At 44.7% G+C, this 13664-nt stretch overlaps 1 protein-coding gene across 1 annotated transcript in view; it reads right to left on the bottom strand.

Moving 5' to 3' along the window:
- RIPOR2 (RHO family interacting cell polarization regulator 2) overlaps positions 1–13664 on the bottom strand; it is a 218556-nt gene that overhangs the window by 167163 nt on the left and 37729 nt on the right. The window lies entirely within an intron of this gene.

Below are 13664 nucleotides of genomic sequence, written 5' to 3'. Positions count from 1 at the left end.
GGTGCGGCTGCTGAAGGGACTTGGAAGGAATTTGGATGGTCTAAAAATTTCATTAGGATGGACGAGAAGGTTCCAGAGAGAAGCCATTTGGTAGGATCAATTGAGCTATTTTAAAGGATAGAGCTATGTGGGGGGGGGGGGAGGGGTGGCATAGGGAATGGGAGAGGTGTGGTGCCTAACAGACTAGGGCCTCTGGCCAGTTAGGTCCCACTTGGTAGCTATGGATCTCTAGAGCTCAGCATACCCTTCTGCAAAGTGAGGCATACTCTGGACTGTGCTGGGAGCAGAGAGAAGCCAGCTGGGCAGAGGGTTGCAGCCCTACACCATCCATGGGGCTCTGTTAATACACAGAGTAAAACTCCCATGCAAACCTTAGTGACACAGTGAGCTCACTTCCGCCTGCTCGGGAACATCCGTGGGTTACTCTCGTTATAGTGGAGCTCCTGAACCTAATACCTTTCCGGTAAGGCCTCACAGACCCTGCAGGTCTGTGCCGCCTGTCCACTCTGGCTCAAGTCTTCTGCTGCCTCCCCCAACAGGTCCATCTAGCCAGGCATGACTGTGCAGCTCCCTTTGGCCTTGTCACACCATGCAGTTCACTTTGGACCAAGAGGTTCCTTTCTTGAAACTCAGCTGCCCCAGGCCCCTGGAAGAATCCATCCCTTCCTTGGCGACCTCTGTGTTTTATACGTGCTTGTGCTATAGCACTTAGTGTGTTGCTCACAGCTGATCTCCCCACTAGACTCTGAGGCCCTTGCAAGGCAAAGCCCTTCAACTCTTTTGCTTGTGATCCATAGCACACAGCACAATGCAACAACCCCACAGGGTAAACATCTGACAATTGCTAAAATAATGGCATTTCATGGTCTAATGGCTTTTGAAATAGGCATCCATTAGCTGCAATCCTATATATAATCAAGAGGCTACCAACTTCTCTCTGGCCTCTCACTGTCTCAAGTGCTGGATTAGCACTCAGCGAGGGCGGATTCAACCCCATGCTGCTCTTGGATTTACTGAAGAGCTTTACTCGCAAAGTGCTGATGGCTCAGAACAATGAAATCTGAATCTCTGCATTTGTGCTGCCAATCCTCCCCAAGGGCTTCTAAGGTACACCAAGGCTGACAGCAATTCTGAGTTAACAGTTCATGGCAGTGAATCACAAACAACTTGTGTTGTGTTCTGTGTGGCTAACGCTGGGTTGGGCACATGACATGGGGTGATACTGAGGTTGGGTGGTGGTGCTTGGCCACAGGAAGGAGCAGCCTCGGAGTTCCTCTGTTGCACAGGGCTGTCCATCTAGAGACTGCAGTCCCTGTGGCCACCATGTGTGCTGGTGAATGGCCTTGGTTAGGTCAGGGTTCCATAACAGTGGCATTTTGAGCAAGGGGATTCTTCCTTGTGGGAGGTTGCATTTTGGGCAGTAGGACGTTTGGAAACATCTCTGGCCTCTACCTGTTAGATTCCAACAGCAAACAACACCTCTCCCCCCCCATCCAATGTACAACAACCAAGAATATCAGGTACATCCAAATGTCCCCTGGGGGTAAGAAAATCGCCTGTGAAGAATCACTGACAGAGCTTCAGGTGGAGTATTTGAATAAGACCCCAGGTGATTGGCGTGTACATGAAAGTCTGAAAAGCAAATAATGATCTATAGTGATGGTTCTAAAAGCCTGGCTCCCTGCCAGCAGCAACAGAAACACCTGGGAGTGAACTGGAAATGTGTATTCATTCCAGCTCCTTACCCAGACCTACTGAATTCAAAACTGTGTTTTAATAATTTCCCTGAGTGATTTTCATAAATGTCCTAATTTTAGGGCCACTAACTAGTCCAGAGAGGAAAGGGAAACAAAGCCCTTTCAGCATGGCCTCATGGACCCTGCATGTCTGTGCTGCCTTTCCCCTCTGGCTCCCAGCTTCTCCTGCTGCCTTCCTGACAGGTGCTGTGTAATAATCTGAAAACTCACAGAAACAGAGCTTGACCTTGGGTTTGAAATGTATAGGCTTCAAGGAAGCCATCCAGATATAGGCAATTGCAGTAGAGACTGGTTTCAGATATAAGTTAGCCTCTTAAAAATGTTTCATTTCTTTATTTTTGTATATTTGAAAGGCAGAATAACAGGAGAGAGAAATTGAGAGAGATATTTAATCTGCTGGTCTACTCCAAAACTGACCACAACAATCAGAAAAGGGCTATGCTGAAACTAGGAGCCCAGAATTTCATCTGAGTCCCCCATAGGGGTGGTAGGGACCCAAGGAATTGATCCATGTCCTGCTTCCTCCAAGGGTCTGCATTAGAGGAAGCTGTGTGAGAAGCAGATCTGGGCCTCAAAACCACGTGGGCATCACAGACAGTGAGTTAACCACTGGACCACAATACCCACCCTTAGGTTGGACTAAGTATTCATATCCCTTACTTTGATGACTTTGTTTAATCTATTTGTGGTCTCAGATTTTGGATAGAAAATTATTTCCTCACACTCTGTTATGTGTTAATCAACTTGCTCAACAACATTCTCAATAAACTTAACAATTCATCACTTGTAAAACATAGGGATGTGCTGCTGATGAGTTGAATATAATCCTGTTTACTATCAGACACATGCATAAAACATTACATATTTACAAATTTACTATCAGCAGACATACATATGAACCAGTACATATTTACAAATTCATCCCTCATTTATAGGGTTTTATTTGTGTGTGTATGTGTGTGTGTGTGTGTTATGAATCGTGTTTTATAAAGTTAGTAACAGTGGGCATGGCACGATGGTTCAGTTGGCTAGTGCTTCCCTTAAAAGTGTTGGGATCCCATACGGGCACCTGTTCATGCCCTGGCTGCTCTAGTTCCCATCCAGTTCCTTGCTTGTGATCTGAGAACGCAGTAGAGGATGGCCCAAGTTCTTGGGACCTTACACTTGTGTGACAGAGACCTGGAAGAAGCTTTTGGGTCCTAGCTTCAGATTGGCTTAGCTCTGGCCATTGCAGGCATTTGGAGAGTGAACTAGCAGATGGAAGATCTAAAAAAAAAAGTTAATAACTCTATAGCTGATATTTCTGATGACTGGTGTTTTGATCCAGGTATTTCTGTAGCAGATTCAGACCTCCAAATCTACCCGCAAACTAACAAGCTAGAGTACTATTTCTAAACCAGAAAAATCTGATCATTTTTTTTTTCCTATTTGAAATTTGTCCTAATGCAATGATCTTGAGCAGAATGGAATTCCACTCAGGCCAAGGTTAGCCAGAAGAGTTGGAAATGGCTTAGAAATAGAATGGGCAATATGGGAGTTTATATGTAGCAGGCAGTGAAGGTTTTAAGAGGTGACCAGGTCACAAGGGCCCTGACCTAATTTACTCTCCTAACCTAATTAATGTTACTGTGAGCGTGGGCTCACTCACATGGGCAGGCATGAGCTGTTTTTTTCTTCTGTCTTCCATCATGGAATGATACAGTAAGAAGCTCTGACCAAACGCAGACCTCTCAACCGTGTACTTCCCAGGCTGCAGAGCTGTAGGAGATAAATCTCTGATCTTTATAATTTGTCTCATATCTGACATGCTCCTATAGTATACACACGGACTGAGACAACATGCTTGAGGCCTTTCTCAATGGTTTTCCATTGTCCCCAGGAGAAGTCCAAACTCCAGACCATGTTTCACAGGGCCCTTCTCTATCTGGCTCCTACTTATCTTTCTGGTTCCACTTATAAATGAAAGTAGGGGCAAGAAAACTCATAATAAACAACAAATCAAAAACAGAGTCCAAAACAGCTGCTATTTGTTTTAGGACCTTGCGTTACTGTGCAACAGGTAATACGCATGAGCTCAAGGCTGGCCAGATCGGTTTCCAAAGAACTGACAATGGCATGGAATTGAGCATCTTTTGGTAAGCATGCATTTTTCCTTTCTGCCTCAGGCTACAGGATGGCTGCATGTGGCAATGAATCACACTCTCACTTTCTCCCTGTTGATCTTAGAGAGTTAATGAAAGTTGACCAGGGATCCCTGGCAATGTGGATGCAGATGGCAGTGGGGGACTGTCATCAGCTGCTGACTGTGAGATTTCTAGCCTTAAATACACCTTGCACAACCCCCCCCCCCCACTCTCTGCACTCAACCTTCGTCCTCTTGGCCCCATCCACTCAGAACCTTTGCATATCCCCAGCATCATGATACTTCTCAACTCTCGCCCTTTAAACAAAGTGGTTCTGTCTAGAATGTTCTTTCTGGTGTCTTTTTGCCCGATCAACTCATATCCACTTCGTTTTTGATTAATGGTTCCTTCCTCTCAAACTCTTACCTGATCCCTGATGTCTAGGAGCAGGCTAGGTGCCCTTCTGAGGGTGGAGGTGGGGGGGCTTCACAGCACTGTACACTGACCGTTGGAAGTTTCTCCCCACCACCCCTCCACACCATGCAAGCTTTCAACCACTCTTCCCCCCACTGCACTGTCAGGTCCTTACCAGCAAAGACTGTGTGTTTTGAGCTGTTGTATCCCCTGGGCCCCACCCATTGCCTGACACACAGTAAATGTTCCATTAGCCATTTATTAAGTAGCACAAAAACATGGCTTGAGAGTTTTGCACTTCTATTTTAATCTATAACGGGTGTCATACATTTTTCTCTTAAACCAGAACAAGTTAATTATGCTGAGCTATATTCGTTCATATTTTCTTTTTGTGCCCTTTCTCCTTTTGTTCCCCCCATTTGCTGCTTTTTCTCTTCTGCTCTTCATGGAGCTGTGAGGAGCTCTGTTGCAGACCAAGGTCACTCTCAAGGAATTTGATGCTGAGCATGCTGGGTTCCCAGCATCGTCCCTAATAGCAAAGAAATATACTCATCGAGTCTCAGTCTAAAAGCATGATTAAAACATAGGACATGTTTTACGAAACATGTCTACTTACTTTTATTTCAGTTTATTTACAGATAAGTAAGATCAGTTTGTAGTGCATCAGCTTATACTGCTGCCTCCAGTGCCAGCAACCCTATATCTTAGCTCTGGTTCGAGTCTCAGCTGTTCTGCTTCCGATGCCGTGCAGTATTAATGGGAAAGGTAGAAGAAGGTGCAAGTGCTTGGGTCCCTAACATTCGCATGACAGACATGGATGAGGGTCCAGGCTTATAGGTTTGGTCTGGCCCATTCCTGGACATTGTAACCACTTGGGGAGAGAAATAGTGAATGGAAGATTCTCTTTCTCTCTGTTTGTCTCCATTTCTCTTTCTGTATTACTTTGGATTTCAAGTAAATAAGACAAAAATTTATTAATGAATATGAAGTATATCTTAGGGCCGGAAGAATTTAAATCCATTAAATTAGGAGAAAGACAACTACCTGTATGAAAGAATTTATTGAAATTGTGTATGTTTTTCCACTTTTCATTTTAATAAATATAATGTGTAGGGCCACCACGATGGCTCAACTGGCTAATCCTCCACCTGCAGCACTGGCATCCCATATGGGTGTCAGTTGGTATCCTGGCTATTCCACTTCTGATCCAGCTTCCTGTATATTATATGGGAAAGCAGCAGAGGAATAGCTCCAAAGCCTGGAGTCCTGTACCCATGTGGAAGACTTCGTGGCATTGGATTGGCTCAGCTCCAGCCATTGCAGCCATTTTGGAGTGAATCAGTGGATGAAAAATCTTCCTCTCTCTCTCCTAATGTCTGAAAATCTGCCTTTCCAATAAAAACAAATAAATCTTTAAGCCACAATAATTATAATGTGTAAAGCCACTGTAAGCCAAAAGCTCTGGCTAAATGGATGTTTTAGACTTCCTACACTTTCCCATAGAAAACAAAATATCCATTTCCCATTCTCCTTATAGGTCCTCAGAGCAGCTGCAGAGGCAGTGGGGCACTTTAGAACAACCAAATCTTGGCATCCTATTCCTTTCTGGATCACATTCAAGCCTTCCTCCCCACACCCCCACCATCTGCAAAGTTCTCTGACAAGAATGAAAGCAGGTACTTGGCTTCCCAGACATGGTGTCCATCAAGGATGCCACACGCACAAGTGACAGGAGCCACAGGGACCTGGTATGTGGCTGGGGTGAAGGACCACTATAGGGAGAACTGCCTGAGTATTTTCACAAGGATCCCATGAAGCAGCCACCCTGAATGAGGAGTACGCTTCATCCAGTCACTGCCAGCAAAGCAGTTGCAGAAGATTCAAGTCCAGAAGCGGTTTGGGATGAGTATTCAGTGCTGCAAATACAATAGTAGTTGTGATGCCCACGTTCCATTTTGGAGCATCTGGGTTCAAGTTCTAGCCCCACTCTTGATTCCAGCTTCCTGCTTCTGGGTACCCTGGACAGGGGCAGATGACAACTTCAGTGGTAGAGCCCCTGTCATCTCCCTGGGACGTTGGTTAGGCTCCTGGCTCCAGACTTCAACCTGCTCTTTCCTTGGCACTTGTGAGGGTTTCAATCCTTTCAGGGGATGGGAGATCTCTTTCTGTGTCTCTTCAGTAAATAAATTAAAAAGTGATTTAAGGCAAGTTTACATGTACTATTGCTTCTGCTAACCTTTCTATGGTGAAAATATAGATTTTTGTTTGCTTCATAGAGTATTTGGTGACCAAAACATGGAGCATACGTTACAAAACATGTTTGTTATTTGCTTTTGCCTTCAGATAAAGCAAGATTAGATAGCAGAGAAGAAAGATCCTTGAGGCATATTTTGAACTTTCTCATAGGGGTGAAACTTCAAAACTTTGAAACAATTTTTTCCTAATATCCAGTTCTAAACTGCAACACCAGTCATTCAGCAATGGAGGAAGAGAATCCAAAGAACATATTTTCCCTCCAGACTTTGAGAGTATTATTGCATAACAGTACCTCAAGATATTTTTTAACTTGTTCCTCCATTCTATCTACCTGTTTTTCGGAATTAACACATCATTATATGGTCTTTCAAGGCAGCATTTCCAAGCCTGTTTCAGTGGGATGTGTTCTTTCTGAAGCTTGAGCTGTTTTAAAAAGGGCAAACTCCAGACACTTAAATACTCAAACAAAATTCCAAAATTAAAATGGTAAAAATATTTCAATAAATCTGATCACAAAGTAAAGACTGTGGACATTTACAGCTAATCTTTTATTTGCTCTCTGATGAGAGGCTAAAGTACCAAGAAAAGCTGCTGGGGTGGCATTTTGTGAGTCCCAGACGCACAACTGCATATTCAGAGGATCTGAACAGCAGTGAAGAGACCTGAGTATAAAGGGGCAAAGGCAGTGATGCAGCCATGGTCTTAACCTCCCCAACTTAGACACAATTTCTGAACATGTTGAAATGGCCAGAGAGCTAACTGAGAGCCAAAACCACAGTAACACCCCGACCCAGTGAAAAGAAAGGAATGATGAAAGCAAATGGAATGACTGACCGATCTAGATGTTGAATGATGGAGATGAAAAAGAACAGACTAAATTAACGTAACTAAATACAGTGTAATCAGACACACCAAAACATCTCTTTACACCCCACTGTAGCCGCCCCTCTGCCCACAGCAGTAATTCTGTGGTGAATCTACAGCTCTGCATATTCTCCACTTACGCTGGCTTTCCCTCACACTGTCCATATCTCCCTAGGTTTTCCCCCACTGAGAGTTAAGACAGCACCTGCAGATGGTTCTGACTGATGAGTAGCCAGCATCCGGACTCAAGCAAATTGCTTGGATGGGCCAGCAGCTTCATTCCCCAGCCAGAGAGAACACACTGTGAAAGGGTCGCTGAGGGGCCTAACTCCCCTCAAATACAAACAGGAAATTGGGGGAAACGTGTTAGAATCTCCTGGGAGGCTTTGGAAAGAAGCCAGGTCATTTTTGTGGTGGAGGGGCTGACACCAGGTTTCTATGTATATACATGTGAGTCTTCTGTCTTAGGAAGGAGATAGAAACACTTTTAGTTCCTCTCACAAAATGCTTAGGTATTCGTATTTTCAATACCCTCTTTGGTTTGCTGCCATGTATCACCCAGTTTCGAGTACTGAAAACTTGATGCCCAGTGTGGTGGTACTAAGGTGGTGGAAGCTTTAGCAGGTGGGGGGCCTTGTGGAAGGGAGTGAGGTCAAGGATCACTCTCTTGGAAGGAATTGATGCTGGTCTCAGAGTGGGTTGTTATAAAGCATAGTTACCTGCTTTGTTGGTCCCTTCTTTCTGTATGCAGTCAGTTCTCTCTACATTTCTCTGCCACCCTGGGATGCAGTGGGAGACCCTCACCAAGACTCTGGTACCATGTTTTTGGACTAAAGCCAAACAAAATTCTTCTCTTTATTGGCCGTTGATTTTGGTATTTTATTATGGCAACACAAGGTGGACTAATTTGTCATTTAAAAGCTTTCTTGCTCATTTCATAAGTTTTTTTTGTTTTAAAAAAAGATTTACTTATTTTGCTTGAAAACAAATCAGAATTATATATAGTAAGGGAGAGAAACCTTCCGTTCACTGGCTTATTCCCCAAATGGCTGCTATGGCCAGAGCTGGGCGGGTCCAAAGCTGGGAGCCAGCAGCATCTTCTGGGTTTCCTATGTGAGTGCCAAGGTCTGAGGACTTCGGTCTTCCTCAACGGTTTTCCCAGGCACATTAGCAGGAAGCTAGATTGGAAGTAAAGCTGCTGAGACAGGAATTGGCACCCCTATGGGATGCTGGCGTGAGAGAGTATTGGCTTATATGCCACCAGGCCAGCCCTCCTCCTTGTCCCATTTCATAAACATCTCCCACATATAGATTCAAATAGCCATACTTCAGAAACATCCCAATTTGTTTCTCTTCTTCTTTTTTTTTAATGGATTGTTTTATTTGAAAAGCAGAACAGAGAAAGTGAGGAGATATCTTTCATCCACTTGTGTGGTCCCCCAAAGGAAACAATGGCTAGAACTGGGTTGATATGAAGCCAGAATCTAGTTACTTCTGAGTTATGCACATGAGTGCAGGGGCCCAAGGACTTGGGCCATCCTCTGCTGCTTCCTCAGGCACATTAGCAAGGAACTGGATCAGAAGTGGAGCAGACAGGAATCGAACTGCTACCCATATGGGATCCTGTGCCACAAACAGCAGATTTACCTACTACACTGGCGCGCCAGTCCTATCCTCCCTACTTTTGTATCACTCACTCCATCAACTCCAACATCATGTTCATCATTAGGAAATTATTCCCTGAAGCCATAGATGATGGTTTTGCCCTCAAGAGATTTCTTTGCCTAATTCCCTGAATGTTTTGTGGAGCCAATAGGACTGCGGGTACATAGTGGCACATTCACGCTGCCCGTCACCGAGGTCAAAGGCTCACACTGTGTTTTCATCAGGTTTAGATGAGGTTCTCCCTTTGTCAGGCAAAAAACCCAGCTTGAAGTGCTTCCCCTCAGATGACAGATCAATTTATTAGACAGAACTCTGCCTTCATCCATGTCCTAGAGCCCCTGCAGAGGTCTCACAGAATTTATGCGACAAGGACTTTCTGGGCTCTCATTTTTCTATGAATACAATTGAAAAGAAACTCCAGATAGTGAGTATTTGCAACCTTTTCATTGGAAAGAAGCATAAAATTCTGTGTCTCAGCTCATGAAAGAAAATTAACTCTGGACAGTCAGCAGACAGAGCTTGTCATAAGAGGGAACGAAAAAAATTATGTAGAGCCCCTTCAGCTTCCAGTGAATGTGACAGGTATTTCCAAGGAATATTTTTAAAATGAATGCTCTATGGACATGTTTTTCCACCAATTAAAATATGGTATAATAGAGCTCTTCGCTGCCATGTCCTCGTGAACATGACCTTTGCTTCCTGATTACTGAAAGCCTGGTTCCTGGCCCTATAATAAAGCCTACAGTTGTGATGCACTGACTTGTGTTTTCAAAATATTTCAGGGAGGGCCCGCAGTAGCCTAGTGGTAAAGTCCTTGCCTTGCATTTGCTGGGATCCCGTACAGGTGCCAGTTCCCTGCTTGTAGCCTGGGAAAGCAGTCAAGGACAGCCCAAACCTGGGACCCTGCACCCAAGTAGGTGACTCAAAAGAAGCTCCTGCATCCTGGGTTTGGATCATCTCAGCTCTGGCCGGTGCGGCCACTTGAGAAGTGAAACATCAGACAGAGGATCTTTCTCTTTCTGTCTTCTCTCTGTAAATTTGACTTTGCAATAAAATCTTAAAGAAAAAAAATTCAGAGATTGAAAGCAATAGAACATCTAAAAAATATTTAAAAAGAGTTCATCCTCCATGTCCAGTGAGGGAAAAACCTGCTGTTGGGCTATATTCTTCCAAGAATGCATGAGAGTTAGGGCTACTGTGTGCTTTGGATACCTGCATCCCACGTCAGAGTTCAGCATTGAGTCCTGGATACTCTACTTTTGATTTAGTTTTCTAGTAATGGGCCTGGCAAGACAGCAGATGATGACCCAAGCACAGGGCTCCCGGCCACCCTTGTAGGAGACCTTTCTAGAGTTCCAGGTTCCTGACTTCGGCCCAGGCCTAGGCCTGGCTGTTGCAGTCATTTAAGGAGTAAAGCAGTAGATAGAAGTTCTCTTCTTCTGTTTCTCATCCTCTTTGTCATTTACCTTTCAAATAAACAAAGTTTTAAAAAGTAGATTTAATTATAGGAAAATAATATAACAAAATCATAAAAGGAAAATAGAAAATTTTCTAACTATTCAGAGGTAAGTACTGTGAATATGCATAAATTCAGTCTCCATACGCCAATATGTGTATTCAAAAAGTTTACTTCTCAATGCTTTTATGCTTCCCTGTATACACCCATCCAACTTTTTGTTGATTAAATAAATATATAATTAAGCACCAGTCATTATATCATTAGGGTTAAAATAACTCACAGAAGTGTTATGGTCCCTGTACGATGCTCATAACCCTTCCAGACTAAAAAAATTAGATCTTAAAATACATAATAGCTTATATTTCTTTGAGGAATAAACTATACTTTTCCTTTAACCTTCAAGCTGTAATGTATTTCAAATGTCTCCATCTACTTCACCTCCACAAATTCTAACCTCCCTTTACTTTTTTGCTTATTTTAATAAGTCCTTACGATTCAAGGGAGCATGGCTTGGAACCTGGAGTTCCCTGTTCTGTCTGGTATGGTCACTCCTGTGTGCTTTGAGCACAGAGGAATGAGGCTCTGAGAGGCAGCTCTGCTCTGCAGACTGCCGCACCCAGTGGCCTTGCACAAGTTTCTGGTAACACCTGCAACAGCCACTAGGAATTCTGAGAGTCTGCAGCTGGAAGAGGAAGTGCTTGCAACAGGAAGTCAGAGCTGTCAGATTATAGCACGGCTACATAAGAAGTTGGCTGGGGGGCCCGGCGGCGTAGCCTAGCGGCTAAAGTCCTCGCGTTGAAAGCCCCGGGATCCCATATGGGTGCCGGTTCTAATCCTGGCAGCTCCACTTCCCATCCAGCTCCCTGCTTGTGGCCTGGGAGAGCAGGAGAGGACAGCCCAAAGCTTTGGGACCCTGCACCCGCGTGGGAGACCCGGAAGAGGTTCCAGGTTCCCGGCATCGGATTGGCACGTACCGGCCTGTTGCGGCTCACTTGGGGAGTGAAACATCAGATGGAAGATCTTCCTCTCTGTCTCTCCTCCTCTCTGTATATCCGGCTTCCCAATAATAATAAAATCTTTAAAAAAAAAAAAAAAAAAAGAAGTTGGCTGGGAAAAAGGAAGCACACACCACTCTTTTTGGTTGCTAGGCAACACTTTGCTTTGGGGACAAATTGCTACATGATTGAAAGCCTAGAGGCACTGGTGCTACGCGATGCTGCTGCCTCATGCCCTGCAACCCTGGACAGGGTACTGTCTGTATAAGCTACAATTCTGGGTGTTGAGCTGGACCCCCTGCTCGCCCAGCAGCTGGGCAAGTTCTCCAAAGCCCAGAACCCCAGGGGCAACTGGTGATGAGCCTCACAGTGTTCTCCTGTTTGGGACATGGAGACGTGCCTTTGTTGTTTTGGTTTTGTTGATGTCACTTCGTGAGATGATTAATATCATATCTGAAAGTTTTCAGTAGATGAGGATAAGCCTCTGAAAAGGAAGCATTCTAAGCAGGGACCGTCCCATGTCCCCAGGCTGAGCTGAGTTCCTTAGTCCTCCCAGTCTCTGTCTCCTGGTTGAGGGGCCAAGCACAGCAGACCTGCTGGCTTATTTTTGTAACCTAAGTGCCGACACAGTGGACACAAACCTATTCAACACTCCTATAAATCTTTTCTTGAAAAATTGTGTGATTTATTGAAAAATATAGCCAGGCAAGCAGAATGGGAGGGCGGTTCCCACACACATAAGAAAAAGGATCAAATAAAGTCCCATTTAGAGATATGTAGGCAATTGTTTAAAAAATTTGAAGTCCTGACTTTATGAATTCCTTCTTCTTCCCCATACACCTTTTATCTGTTGTCCCTTCCTTTCTGAATCTAACCCCACCCTGGAATCACCCTACCTGATGATCTTAGGCATCAACTGTGCCCTCTCTGCCTCCTGAATCAGTATCCACACCCAGGCTTTTCTCCTGGGTACCAGGCCTGCTCTTGTAAGTATCTTGTGGATGCTTCCACAGTGATCTCCTGCAGACCCCCTCATTTGTCCTACGGGCAAATGAGAGCATCCTGTCTCCCCCACTCCTCTACCTCTACTTCCTGTTGTGTTTAGTGGCATTACTTCAGGCAGCAAATGTTGGAAACAGAAACACAGTCCTCCTCACTATCCACCATGGATTGGGTCCAGGACCCAGTGCAAAAGCCCAAATCCACAGATGCTCAAGTCTGTCTTACAAAATGATGTAGTAGTGCACAATCTCCTTTGCACTTTACATCATCCATAGATCAGTTGCAGTCCCCAATCTCATGCCTACACATCATTCATTCATGGGGCTACTGAGTAGTACTCAGCACATGAACATTTATGTTTTCCCTCTTGGGACTTTCCTGGAATTTTTATTTTCCAGTAGTTGATCCAAGTTTGCTTGAATCCACAGACATGGAACCTGCATGCTCAGAGAGTGGGCTTGATCTTATATAGAACCCTCAAACGGGGTTGTCTCTGTCCTTTTTCTATTGAGGTGCTAAGACGAGTGTGGTTATTGGTTCCTCAAACATGTCCTGTGTCTGAATTCCTGGAGCCTACGAATCTGACATGCCAAAAGGCACTGCAGATGTGATTAAGGACCTGAGACAGAATTGCCCTGGAGTTCACACGTGGGGCTAGTGGGATCTCAAAGACCATTCTGCAGGCATCTGCCAGAGAAGACGTGAAGGTGGTAGCAGAGGAGGGAGTAGTGGGTCACAAGTTCCAGTGGCTCTAGCAGCTGGAAAAGGCAAGGAGAGTGTTTCTCCTGTGCTCTCAGGGAAATGCAGCCTTTCATTTAAACCCTAAGAGATTCATGTTGGACTTCCAGCCTGTGACACTGTAACAACACAATTGTGTTATTTAAGGTGGTGGTGCTTTTTTATACCAACCACAGGACAGGGATCCAACAACACAGAAGTGTGAAAAGAATAGGCTTCCAAAAAAAAGGCCCCTTCTGTTATCTATCTCGGGGGTCAAGGGCATAGCCATGAGTTTAGGAAAAGAGGGGTTGTCAAGATGAGCATGGTGGTGGTGTATGTGGGTCACCTGCTGCTCTTCATCTCAGGGATTGGAGACTGTGCACCTTGCTTCCCCCTGTCTGGTGCAGGA

The sequence above is a fragment of the Ochotona princeps genome, chromosome 1 (genome assembly GCF_030435755.1).
Source record: "Ochotona princeps isolate mOchPri1 chromosome 1, mOchPri1.hap1, whole genome shotgun sequence".
Lineage (NCBI taxonomy): Eukaryota > Metazoa > Chordata > Mammalia > Lagomorpha > Ochotonidae > Ochotona > Ochotona princeps.
Note: the sequence above shows the minus strand (reverse complement) of the source record. Positions and strands in the feature narration are given on the sequence as shown.